General features: G+C 48.4%; 1 protein-coding gene across 3 annotated transcripts in view; it reads left to right on the top strand.

Annotated features, from left to right (window-relative positions):
* Positions 1–13,944: 13,944 nt before the first annotated feature.
* The window catches only part of MIB2 (mindbomb E3 ubiquitin protein ligase 2), a 109,700-nt gene continuing 109,474 nt past the window's right edge, over positions 13,945–14,170 (top strand). For all 3 annotated transcript variants that reach the window (XM_026660037.2, XM_026660035.2, XM_026660036.2), the window contains exon 1: positions 13,945–14,024. The gene's annotated coding sequence lies outside the window, so the exon portion shown is untranslated. The remainder of the gene's footprint in view (positions 14,025–14,170) is intronic.

Below are 14,170 nucleotides of genomic sequence, written 5' to 3'. Positions count from 1 at the left end.
GCATGTTTCACACAGCTCTAGCCTTTATACCGATGAGAACAGGCGGCAGCTGCATTTCAGCATAGCCAGCAGCTGAGTACATGGTGTAACGATCAGCACTCTGGATCGGTCCCATTGATCTGAGTTCAAATTCCTATGAGGCCGGCACATCTCTTTTTATCAGACAAGGTGGCTGAGTGGTTCTGGTGCTGGACTGCTCTGGAGTTTGAATCCCTTCCTTGCTGTCTCCCCACATCTCCTTTATAGCTGTAACATGGGGATAACAGCACTTCCCTACCTTACAGGGGTGCTGGGAAGATGTACACAGTAAAAAGTTGGAGGTGCTCAAATACTACAGTAATGCCTAAAAGAGAGAAATCCAGACCAGGGCCCATACTGCATGGTTCTAAGGGACCTGCTATGGTACCAATGGTCTTACTAGAAGCGTTCAGCCCATACCAAACCCCAGGATCTGGACTCTGTATCCAGACCATCCCCTCCCCGCCATAGGTAGAAGCAAATCCCAGGCTTCAACGGTGAGTCTGAACTTTCCCAAATTCAGGTTCAGCCAATCATACGAAGAGGTTTGAACTGCAGAGCTGGATCCGATCCTTGGGTTTAGGTTCTAACCCAGGGTGTAGCTCAAGGGATAGACTATATGATGCAACATGGCATAGTATATAGGACACTGGCCTGGGAGCCAAGACTGCTGGACTCTAACCCTGGCTCTGCCACTGATGGGCTTTGTGCCCTTGGGCAAGTCATTTTGCTTCTCTTTCGCCTCCCACCTCTTGGCTGTTTAGTCTGTAAGCTCTCTGGGGCAGGGACTATCTCTTACTGTGTGTACATACGGCAGCCAGCACAATGGGATCCTAATTGCTATTGTGATACAACTAATGCCCAGGAATTACTTCCACATTTATACATCTACCAGATGGCTTTGATTTGGCTTCCTCTACCCTGGCTTTCATATCTGTCCCTTTTGGTTTATTTCAGCTTTCTGTTCACTGTCCTGGTTTTCTATTTGCAGCCTGGTTGTTCTTGGCACAGGAACTCTTTGCTTTCGGCGCTATGGAGATTTTGTACAGTTCCCTCGGGGAATCTTTGTCAGGACAGCGCCACACAAAACTAATCCGTGATTAATAACCGAGAAAAGGGAAAAGAGTCACTGGCCCTGCATGCTGAAAGGTTAAATTGTTTTGGTAAACACAGATTCAATCAGCAGTTCCCAGTTGCAGCATCCTACGGATGCTCCATCAATGTAAGGCTCAAAAGCTTTTAGGCAGTGAGTACAGTCTGAGCTGATCACTGGTGGATGGTTTGGATGCTACCCTTTAAAAGAAACCCAATTTAGTGATTTCCGGCCATATGGCCCAGAGCCTTCTAATTGTCCACCGAACAGAAAGCAGTAATGGGGACAGGATTTACACACACACACACACACACACACACACCCCTCTGTATGCATCAACCCAGACCCTGAGGGAGTACTTTTAAGAGCTTCCTCCTGCCCAGTCGAGTTTGAATTGGCACGATAAACCTCATGCTCAGGACCAAGCCTTCTCCGACACGCCACTCCCCACTCACGCCCTGCCCCTTTCTTCACCTTGTAAACTTGTGAGCAAGGAAACGGGGAGGAAAGTGGCTTGCACTTGCTCAGTGCAGAGGACTATGGTTAGCACTTACCCTTGTGTCCACGCAGAGACTCTGCTCACACCTTCTGCTCCAGCAGAACAGCCTCGTTCATCCTTCTGAGTCCTGAGGGTCCAACAGAAGCTCCATGCTCGTTCGAGCCATGGTCTCTCTGCTAAGATGGTCAACAAGGGATCCTACTAAAACCGGGACCCACCTCCCCAGCCCGTCTCTCGTAGGCTACCAACTGGCACAGTCGCTTCATTTCCTGGGATGAAATGAGTCATGTAGACACACAGTATTATTGTGTATTCAACGCTCCTTGGATATTGGTTGGACTAGAACCACCATAGGAATGATGCTGAAAAGGGGATCAATGCTGCTGCTCTCAGGCAGGTGTCAAAACACTGCGAGAGGCCTCTGAATAGCAGCTGCATGGCGCTGTCACAGCACAGCAAAGGCACCTTGTACAGCAGAGCAGCGCGATGGGCGCGGCCGCTGGCTCAGCTCGCCAGCCCCGTCGTTGTAGCTTAGCAGAGCACATTTCGTTCCAACACACGCGCCACGATTGGAAGTGCTTCTTCAGCGGGAACTTCCTTCCACGCCGTGTGTTTTCCCTCAACACTTTTATTGCATGGAGCTGGGATGCAAAAATCAATGCCAGCGAGGTACACAAGGGACGCTACGCCGATGAGCAGATAAATACCTTCAAATAGCTCTGGGAATAAAAAGGGAAGTTTAGAGGGGAAGCAAAAATGAACTGGGTTTGCCCATAGGCCCTGGCAGCTATACCCACCTTTTGCCAGGCACTTGACTTTCGGCATGGGTCTGGTGTATCTGGTATATTTCTGCTGTGAAGGCAGGGGTGTGCAGCACACCCAGTTTGGAAGAGCACTGATGTTTTTAATCCAACATCATTTTCCAGCGAATAATTGGGTGGTTTACTGGGAAATTGCATAAAAAACCACATGGGATCAACCTTCCTCCTGCCCAAGGATGAACTGGCACAGAGGCTGTTACGCCGATCGGAGGCCATGTCAGTGCTGTTATCACGTCAGAGCCAGGCACCTGGACAGAGACACAACACAACGGGATCAAGTGGGCCAAAAATGAAAGAGGACCTCGACTGCCAGGACAGGAATGGAAACAGCCCCGACAAAAGAGGAGAAAACGGTGAATTCTAGTAAGAGCTTAAAATAAAACCAAGAAGAATGGCTCTGCAATGCTGCAGTTTGCAGCCACACACATGAGGGGGTGGAAACTTGGCAGGGGAAAGGCTGGCTATTGGCAGTGATCCAGAAAAAACTCTCACCTGACCAACAAAATATCTCCTGATTGTCCTGCCTCTCAGGGAGGTACAGAGATGGGAATTACAGGGGGTGACAGGCAGGGGAAAGGAACTTGGAAGTCAGCAAGTAGGAAGGGGTGAGAGAGGGAGCAGGCTAGAGGAAAGATGGTGACGAACTGGGCCAGGCCAAGAGAAATCCCCACCACGCACCTCTTTCTTCCTTTCAAAATCCAGTTCCTGCCTCTTTCCAAACCCTTCCCCCAAAGCTCCAGCGAGGGATCCCCACTCTCCCTACAAAGTTTATCTCAGGGATACTCGGCCTGGAGAGCCACTTTCCCTGCTTTGGGATGACCAGTGATGGTGTCTGCTCAGTGCCCATCACAGACATTATACTGCAATTCGCTATAGCGGCTGGGAACGGGTCCCTCTTCGATCGTCGTTCAATCAAAGTGCCCAACGCTGAATCAGCTTGGTGGGTGTCATTCCGGCTCCTAGTGGAACTGGGGCCCAGACACAAAACAGTAACCACAACTGGTTTCTTTGGGCAGTCTCTGCGGCAAGACCAACGGCTAAACAGCCCAAAGGGCTGAATGCCCCTCGCACTCCTAGAGATGGTCTTTCCAAGGCATGGCTGAGGCCCGTTGGCAGATACTTGCCTCGGCAATGCCCGTCCCAGGCCTGATCTGGGAAGAAACAAAGGACTGTCTCCGGAGCTGCCAGGCTGGCCCGGTTTCCAGCCCAATACTAAATTCATGCTTTAGCATTTACTAAAACGTTTATATATAAACAGACACATAATTGCTGATACTTGAGCCATCCCTGCTATTCCTCCACCAACTGTAACAAACTCCAAACAGCACATTCGACAGTGTTTGTCAAACCTGCATTAAAGTCAAATGGGGCCGGGATCACAATCCTGGGGAATAATCCATTCAATATTTTGTTTGAAGTTCATCATTTGAACTATCCTGCAACACCGGGCGAGGGCGGCTTGGCCATTTCTGAAGTCATCCAGCCTCTCTGCAGCAGAAACAGGACAAAGCAAACAATTCGCTGATCTCTTTTGCAACTGACCATTGACCCCAAGTCTGGCTCCTGGCTTGTATGTTCAGCCACTACATCTGCAGTGCCTGCTGCTCCCAGATTATTGGTAGTTACATGAGATTGCAATGTGAGCGTGCTAGGAGGTTACAGTGAGATTGCAGTGTGCAGTGCTGGGGTGGGGTGGGGGCGGGGGCGCTGTTGACCGGAGTTGCTGTGCAAATAGAGTAAAGCTTTGATGGTTTCAGACCGGGGAGGCAGTGCTAGTGCAGTGGAAGGTGGCTTCCATTAAGGGCCGGTTCCTTTGAGCCTTGCTCTCAAGACAAGAGCAGCCCCAGTGATAATGAAGGTGCCCGATGGTGCCGGGCCATACCCATATCCGCAGCAGGTCTCCAAGGTGAACAGCCTCTGGCATGTTAGAACAATGTAGATAAGGGAAGTCGGCAAGCCGGATCCGTAACTTCAGGATAAGGATTGGCTCTAAGGGCTGGGTCGGTCGGGCTGGGACATGAAACGGGGCTGGGCACGAGCTGCGGCTGGACAAGACGCCGCCTTCTCCCGGGGGGGGCAGCAGCAACTCTGGACGCGAGCCGGACCCTTCCTGTGGAGCGCCCCAGCTGCAGCAGGCAGATCCTCAGTGGTGGCCAGATCCTCACCAAGGTAAATCAGCATCACTCCATGGATCTGGCCCTTTATTTCAGGAGGCACCTCATGCTTGTTTGGGGGGCCGGCCTCTGCAGGAAGAGGAAGATGCACACAGATCTCAGTCCCCCAAATCCACTGAACTTGGATTTGCTAAACATCTGTAAAGCTCCTTACATCTTCATAACACTGCACAAAGAACAGTGATAACGTTGGGGTTCCTGACGGAGCCTCTGACAATACTTCAGCTCTCCTGGTCTGCCTGCAGAGCGTTAAAAAAGAAAATCAAATATCTTACCCCGCCCCTCCTCTTCCCTCTTGTCTCTGGATGAAGCTTACCCCTGTGCAGAGACCCAGTGTGAAGTCTAGGCACCCTTTAAGTCCACATAATGGGATTTAAGTGGCACCTAGTCCTTGCAATAGCCCTGGGCACAGGGTGGATGTGCCCCTTTGCGTCACCACAATGCTGCCTGCGTCACCGGCACGCTAGGAGAGACAGGCAGCGCTCGTCAGGAGCGGTGTCAAAGGCTAGGAAGACTTTTCAGAGACAAGATCAAAACGTAAAAGCTTCCCGGAACAGCATGCGAGGGTGGCTTGCTCCCAAGTAGCAGCAGAGCACGGATGGCTCTTTGAGGCACCAGGGGTCAGACAGGCACATCAGATATTGGGAAGAACATACCCATCTCCCCAAGAGAAGCAGTGCTGCCGTAATGACCCTTTTGTGGTCACAATGAAAAGGAGGCTGGATCATTCCACCACGCACAAGCAGTGCTAGGAAGGTGACGCCAGGGACAGAGACGTGCACAGCATGCTGCCATGGCTTGGAGAAATCCCCTCCAAAGAAGAGAATGCCGCTAGGCAAAGTACCCCACCAGCAATCATCTCTAAGGACATTATTATATAGTTCGCCTAATGGCTTTGCCGTGATTCCTGGCTTGTTTGAAACCTAATCTGTTACTTATCTGCTGTGACTCAGATAGCAGTTCCCTGATAATGTGACAGGGAGGAGATTTGCATTAAAAACCCCAAGTGCTCAGGGATTCAGACATACCCTTTAGGCATTGAAAGCTGAAAGTCACCAAACAGTGTGTTAACCTAGGATCATGCTTTTTCCATAAGGATATGGGATAAAATCAGTTTCACAGTATTTCAGTTATCGGGGATGGTGGGGGCATGGAAAGAGGCCTGCTTTGGGGCCTGTTTCTATTAGATAAGCCTGGCTTCAAAGTTGAAATCCAAATCTGCATCCAAACTTCAGGGATCTTGGTTGTGATTCAGGAACAGTTCTCATTTGTCATGTTCTCCTGTAACTTAAAAGTGGGCTCGGTTTGAAATATTGTATCGTGTTCAGTACAGAGAGATTGGGAAACCAACACACACAAGGACACTCTGCCAAACTAACCAAGATGAGGTAGTATGTGCCGGTCACTGCCTCAGGAGGCAGCAATCAAAATTCTGATCACAACATTCATACACATTTGAAATGTTTGAAACATGCAAAGCTGCCATTTGCAAGCTTAGCTGTTTTAAAGGGAGAGGATTCCTAGAACCAGGTTTTCAAATATAACCTCCCATGTTAAACACGGAAAATGTGCATTTGTGGGCACAGCTGGGTCACTGCACATGGAAATATGCATCTGGGTATAAAATACAGCTTTTCAGGCATAAACAGATGGCTATCTGTTTGAAATCACAAGCCCATACACTGCGGCAATCTCTCAGTGGCTTCCCCAAGCCCAGATCTTTGAAGGTCTCTGAAAATGTGATGGGCCACATCTTCAAGCAAAGCTCCCAGTTTTCTGCCCACAAATATTTGCACATGCTGACTGGAGAGTTGGATATCTAGCTACTTGGCTTAGTGCAAAAATTACTGGTCACATGGGCAAAGAGGCAGTGCATAAAAACTACAGCTATGAATGCTGAGGCTGAGTTGCATCACCTATTAAAACGCTGTCTTACAGGGCTACATTCTCTTTCCCGCTACTCCCATACAGCTTAATTGACTCTGAAGTCAGTGCCCTTCCATGCACAAATAGCAAGTGTGTCTATGGAACAGACCGCAGAATTTGACCTGTCTTGTCTGGGAACATGATTTCTGTGTAACGGCGACATCCAGTGGTCAAGTCGGGGGATTGCCACCAAAGGAAACGGAGAACCAGAACCTGACCCAATAAGCACAGATAATTATCTCCCATTTATCCAAAATGGCACCCCCGCCCCCCACAAAGGTTTTGAGTAACCGTCCTGATCTTCCACAAATAGGGCTGTAACTGTCATTGTGTGTGCACCAACGTACACAACAGAAATCAGATCAGAGGAACAAATGTGAGCTGATCACTTCTCTCTTAGGTCCTGATATGGCCCCTGTTATCTTTTAAAGTATTTACCCTCACCACACCCCTGTGAGGGAGGGAAGTGCTACCACCCCCATTTTACAGGAAGAGAACTGAGGCACAGAGACTACGTGACCTGCCCAAGGTCCCACAGGAACCTCTGTGGCAGAGCAAAGGACTGAACGTGGGTATTTGAGTCCCAGGCTAGCACCCCTAGCAACTAGATCACCGGTCTCTCAGTTACAGCTGTGTGTGTATCTGAATCATTCCTGCACCATCAATGTTCTGCCATCTCTGTTTATCCTAGGCCATTCTTCGCCTGTCCTCTGTGTTGTTAAGTCCCATGAATTTTCCCTCTCTGAAAATTGTGTGGAGGGATTCTTTGGTTGGCTTCACTTGTGGATTCCTCCAGCTGCCCAACAGCAGACATTCTTGTTTAATTCTTAACCCATGTCCCCGATATTTCCATCACCTTCTTTTCTGGATAACTTTGGAGAGAAAGGGCTGTTGAACTCACAGATAAATCCCAGCATTTATTATAAATTCATTCCCCGTAATACCTAGTATTGCCGTGAGGCATTTGCTTTGGAAGGCATGGAGATGTCTGGCTGGACCTTTGGGGGATTTCCAGCATTCACATCCACATGTCAAGGTGGAAATAACATTTGAGTTGAAGATTCACAGTTTGGTCTTTAAGCTGTAGATTTTCAATGGCCAAATCTTGTGTAAGCTGGAGAATGCAGCTGCGCCTTGCCAGTTCATGACATTACTTCCTTCTGGATGTCCCTATTGGCATGTTACAGCCCAGGTATGTAAATTGACTCACCTCTTGTATTCCTTTGCCTTCTAACATAATGCTTGAGTTGGGGGTTGCTGGGATTATCATTAGATTTGTTTTTTTCATAGCTGGACAGTCTTTCGGTCTTTGCATGTGTGTTAATTGAGCTGTCACTTAGAAGAGCTTCGTCAGCTGCAAAATCTAGCCTTCTAGTGGACTACTGTTTAACTATGCAGCAATGTCTGTGTTGTATCTGACTGCAGCAAACAGGAGAGGTGAGCGAATGCATCCTTAACATATGAATCTAATATTTTAAATAATAGCTAGATGCAAATCTCTAGCCTGATTTTCTCTTGCCCTTGTGCAGTCATTTACCCCAGTGCATCGTGGGAGTCAAGTACTACTACATCCACTTGTCACTGGGGTAACGGACTACACGAGGTACCGGGCAAGGGGGAATTAGGCGTCAGGTCTTTTTTTCTGTGCAAGACAATCCCATGGCTGTATTTGTCAGAAGATCTCATGCACACCTAAGATGCACAAAGAGGCATGCAAAACAATCACCTATAAGCAGAATTAATGATCTGATTGTACATCTCTTGGCATCCGTGTGAAGAGGAGTTAGGCCTTGGAGGTGGGAAGGGGAAGCATTGTAACACTTAAGACACTGGGCCATTTTCAGGAATGAAGGTACAATACAAAAGGTTGATCACAATTCAATTCTGCTGATCTTTGTCCCCCTTGTTAAAAAGATAATTATTGGATAGAATGAACTGTCAAAAAAGCAAGAAAGAAGAAGCCCATGACTTGGCTATAAACAATGGGGATGAAATCCTGGCCCCATTGAAGAAAATGGGAATTTTGCCAGTGATGTCAATGTGGCCGGGATTTCACCACTGTGATTCTGGTCACCATACGGAGCATCTGTGGGTGCTAACCATAGAGGTTTCACAGCCTAATGTGGCCTGGCACCTGCTTGATTGGAGACCAAAGAGTATTTTCGTCCTCAGTTGGGCGTTCTCCATCCCTTCTCTCTTACAGCTAGCCAGCCCTACATTTTCAAACTGCTTTACAAATTTTTACCAATGAATCCTACCATCCTAGTCATATCCTCTAAACTGTATTTTAGAGAAGGGGAAATTGCGCCACAAAAAGGTTAGGGCCAACATTTTCCATTAGCAGTTGCTGATTTTGACTGGCCCAAATTTTGGGTGCCCCGATTTGAAACATCACAGAGCCCTGATTTTCAGATATTTGCAAGTCTGGTGGAAGTCAAAGGGAGCTGTGTGCGCTCGGTGCTTTTAGTGTACGTACAGTGCCTCGCACAATATACCCTGCTCCCCTAGTGGAGGATTAGGTCTACTGCAGTACAGATAATAATCATATGTCCAACACTTGAGCCTAAGGTCTCTCAAGCTAGGCACACAAAATTGAGGCACCAACAATCAGTGGCTACTCTTGCACATGTTGGCTTTCCTCAAGGGCATGCTGCAAACCAGAGTTGACCCGAGTATTGCGTTCTCCTTTGGCTGAAGGGGCAAACCCACAACAGTCTCTTGGAGTCCTTGCCAACACTAAGCTCGCACATAGCAGCACCCGAGAGTAACATTTTCTACTATCTCTGCTTGGCTAGGGGACTCCATCCCATCCTGGTGGGCGATGACCGGCGTCAGTTATACACACCTTCTCCACCTCTCATCTGGACCACAGCAATGCAGTATACCTGGACAGGAAGGCTTCACCGCTTGGGAAACTCCAGCTATTGCAGAACACTGCAGCACGTCTCCTCAACAACACAGGCTACTGTGAGCACATCAGGCCTGCCCTTCGCTATCTGCACTGGCCTGCCACAGAATAGAGAGTCAAGTTCAAGGTTTCAGGCCTTATCTTCAAGGAGCTCACTGCCCTGGGTCTAGGGTACCTAAAATGCTGGGATAAAGATTGCGGTCGACAGCTCCACTCCTTAGGCCCAGTGGAACTTTCTGCCATAAGGGTAAAGCTTGTCTGTATAGAAAAGACAGCTTGCTCAGGGGCTGGTCTGAGACTGTGGAACGAATTCCACCAGGAACTAAGGGCCATCACAAACCACATCACCTTCTACTCCAAGTGTCAGGCACAACTGTCCAACTTGCCTTTGCTAACCTAAACATAGAGCAGCGTGGACGTGTAAAAAAACAAAACTCACCACCACCAAAACCACACTCCACTGCATGCACAATTCTCTCCCTGGGGAGAAACGGGAGAATGAATGACACATGACAGATGTCAATCACATCCCTGAATGCATGACTGGAAGGTACTATGGTGATGAAGGCAGGATAAAAACCTAGAGAGAACAGAATAGACAGTTTATGTAACAAACAGCGCGCACACACAAAAAGCCATTTGCAGTGCGCAAAGTTCTTCTTCTTGATTGGGCCTACATAACCCAGGAACCCTGCTTCATATTTTTGAGACGCATCTCCTGGCACCTTATTTGTGAACTATTTGCATACACACAGACATCTCTTGTCATACTTAGAACTCAGGATGTCCTGACTTCCAGTCCCATGCTTCTCAGACCATGCTATTTACTTCACCCATTGTGTAAAAGATCAGAACCACATGTGTCTTCTGGGAGAATATATCTAATGGAGGAAAGTCACTCCCTGCAGGGGAGCCAGCACATGATTCTAAGCACTACGGAAGTCCCAGTATAGCCCCATTTTAAGGAGTTAAGCAGTGCACAGGCCTTGTACTGGCTCCTTATCCACGGATGAGCTTCATCCACTGTGCAGTGAGTGGGGAGGGGAAATCGGTGACTCATCCAAATTTCACATGGCTAGTTACAGCCCTGTCCTCCAGTAACAGAGGAAGCCTGCTGTTATCCAGGGCCCTTCTGAATGGGAGACGTGTATCACGAGTCTGTCCCAGGCCAAACAGACCTACCACAAGCCTGAATCATCACTTAGCCCTGCCTCTGTAATTTCTCCTCTGCAACTTGAATACTAGGGCATTTCATGTAGAGGCAACTAGGCAGTGTCAACCATAATTAATTTCTCCTTTTAGCCTGAGCAGTAAAATATGACCCAATAAACACAATTATGGTTCGGCAAATTTTCACACTTCAGCTTGAAAAACGATGCTGTTAATTTTACCACGTGACCCAGCAAAAACTCTGGCTTTTCCCATTCATTTCCCTCATACTACAAACGCCCCAAACATTATAATGGTTTAACTCATTATCTCAGGCCCTCCAGTGTTGCTTTAGGCTCACTACCATCTACCACAGAGAGGGAGCTGGCGAACGGCCTCGCACGCACAGAGTGAATTGACTTGAAATGATGGTTTGACTTTCTCTGGAATGTAAATATTGTAACAGTTCATGCTTCTTTACTAACATTTTGTCTTCCAGAGCAAACAAGCAGCCATTTCTACCATGCTCATTCTTCTTTGGATGGGGGTGGGGGGGGGAATTAGGAAGGGTACAATACCGCCACCACTGAAAGCAATGGGAGATTTGCCATCAGTTTCAATGGGAGCAGCATCTTGCCAATATATTTAAACAAGAATACCTTCCTCCCTTCACTTTCATCAGTAGATCTCTCAAAGCACTTCAGTCTTTAAAGTATTTATCCTCACAACACCCCTGTGAGGCAGAGCTGTGCTGTCATCCCTGTTTTCACAGATGGGGAGCTGAAGCACAGACAGGGTAGTGTCCAGATCCACAAAGGTGGTGAGGAACCTAAGTCCCAGCTTTAGGCTCCACTGCAATCTACAAAACTCCTGCCGAGCCCAGTCGGTGTCTAAACTCTCTTGGCACCTAAGTTTGAAGGTAAAAGTTCCCTCAGCGCTTATGTTTCTGCCTCTGGGTGCTCACGTTGCTCCCTCCCTCTAGGTGTCCGGATGCCCGGTTCCTGCCTAAGCCCCTGACGAGTCACAAACCAGGGAAAGACAGGTGTGCTCAGAGGCCACCTACCAGACTGGGTCCCATTCAAAGGCTGGCCAAAGGAGGGGAAAGTGCAACTGACCTTATAACTTTTAGCCCAGTGTTAGAGGGCTTACCTTCCAGGTGGTACACCCTGGTTCAATGCCCGCCCCACCCCTTCTGCCAGAGTAGGAGAAACTATTTGAATGGGGGAGGGTGTCTACTCCCCCTCTAGGAGAGCACTCTAACCACTGGAGTACAGGAAATTCTGATGGGAGGGAAGCACACCCTCCATCTATCCTATTTAAGCTGTTCCACTATGGATAAATAATGAAATCATGATTGGAGCAGGGGGACTGGATCTTCCATCTCCCCGCTGGGTATTCTCACCACTAGGCTACAGACTCTGTATGGTGCTTGTTTCTCTCCTCCTCCCCGAATAACTATCACACTTGCACTTCAGTAGGCACTGAGCCAGGTGTAGCCTAGTGGTTAGGATGCCCACTTAGGATGTGTGCTCTGATAATTGGTTGCAACCTTCCTCCTGGCTTTTTGCTATCTCACCTGTGACGGACGGGCAGCTTGGGCCAACCAGTTTCTTCAAACATTTAATAATCTTTGCTCTGTATTTTTCCAAAACTGCAGCCCTATCAAGCTGTTAGCGGAAAACAGAGCAAAGATGCACTGCACACTTCATAAAAGGTAAAGAAAATAGATCAAAGCAAGGGTAACATTTCTTCCTACCGTTGAGGCTTGGCATCATGGCTAGTAATTTCACTGTTAAACCAGGCAATAAGGTCACCTTCTCAAAGCTGCTCTATGCAGGTAAAGCTGAATCCTGCACAAGAATCATCATATCACAACTTCTGAGGGGGCAGGAGCATATGGGTTCCACCTGTGGCTGATTTCCTCATTGGCAGAGAAAAGGAGTTGATAGAGCCACAGGATACTTGATCCTAGTGTAATTTATTTAAAAAGCAATACCAGAAGGCAAAAGCAGGACATACTTTAGATGGCTGGGTATGAATATAGGTGTGTAGAATGAGTTTTTTTTTTTTTTATAAGCACTGGTGACTGTAAAACCCAGTCCTAGGGATATTCACTGTAAGGGAACATAAAAGAAGCTAATTCATATCAAAATGTGAGTATTTATTGACAATACATTGATTTTTTTGCTGTAGTCACCACCTCTACGTCTATGCTACAACTATAACTGTTCTAACCTCTATAGCACCTTTCAGTCAAAGATCCCAATGTGCTTCACAAATTAATTGGAGTTGGTTGAAAAATACCAGTTGGTTTGTAGCAGATTTAGGGGATTTTTTTTTATTTCCTCTGAATTTTGTTTTTTTAATGAAAAAGTGAAACAATTAAAAAAACCCTCAAACAAGAGGTTTTTGGTTGAAAAAACAAAATTTCAAACAAAATGAAAAATGTCTGAAAAGTTCAGTGGCATTTGGGTGTGCTCAGCACCTCTTTAATCTTTTATTTAGATGCCTCAATATGGAGTTAGAAGACCTAACTTTATGTATCCAGATCTGAAAACTCGGGCCATATTATCCTCTGTTTAAGAGGAAGAAACAGGCACAGTGCGGTAACATTACTCGTAGAAAGGTCAGTAGGAGACCCGGCAATAGAAGCCAGGATTACTAATCAGCAGCCCCCGTCACACTAGCTAATGGAACAGAGCAAACAACTCAGCCTTGGAGCTGTGATGTTGTGTAATGTTCCCAGAAAGTGAGGGACTCATACATTTCCTCAACGTGCAAAATCTCTATGCTGCTGGGGGTGTTGCAAAAACCCTCCACAAAGAAGAGGAGACATAATGGAAATCACAGCAAGCAAAATCTGGTTTTAAAAAAAAAAGTTAATGCAGCACACGTGCACCTCATCCCCTCCCCTGGCGGGGCTGCACCAGCTCCCAGATCCAAACTTTGTAGCCGAGACCTCTTCGCTTTGCAGCAGCGGGAAATCAAACCCCCACACCTTAGTAGCCCCGAAGTTCAGGAAACTCCAGCTCGGGGTGCCCGCCTCTCGTGAGCATTGCCTGTATTTCCCTGGGGAAGAGTCAGGAGGTGGCGCTTTGGCTCCTTTGCACCCAGTCAAGCGGCAGCTGGAGGTGCGGGGCTGGCAGCAAGCCAGCAGCCCCCCCGCACCCCGGCCAAGCCTCAGGGGCAGAAGGCAGCTTGGGCGCTGTAGTCCCGGCCTGGCTGCAGGCCCCGTGCAAGGGGGAGGGGAGAGAACTACGACTCCCACAATCCTTTGTGCCCCAGGCTGCCAGTCAGTAGAAACTGAAAGCCCTGCCAAGGGGACTAGCGCCTGGGCGGGGCGGAGACGCGGCGGTGGCTGGAGGTCGGCGCTCTCCAGCGGCTCCCTGCGCAAGGCGCTTCCTCGCCGCTGAAACTTTGTAACAAGTTTGGCCAGGTCAGCGGGCGGGGGCTGGCAGAGCTCCCGCAAGGGGCGGGGGGCAGGAGGAGGAAGTGGGAAAGCCGAGGGGGGGCAGGAGGGGATGGGAAGGCCAGGAGGGCAGGAGGGGGAGGGGGGGGGGGGGGGGGGGGGGGGGAGGGGGG

Source organism: Terrapene carolina, unplaced genomic scaffold (genome assembly GCF_002925995.2).
Source record: "Terrapene carolina triunguis isolate 2854851 unplaced genomic scaffold, T_m_triunguis-2.0 Scaffold714, whole genome shotgun sequence".
NCBI classification, from domain to species: domain Eukaryota; kingdom Metazoa; phylum Chordata; order Testudines; family Emydidae; genus Terrapene; species Terrapene triunguis.
Note: the sequence above shows the minus strand (reverse complement) of the source record. Positions and strands in the feature narration are given on the sequence as shown.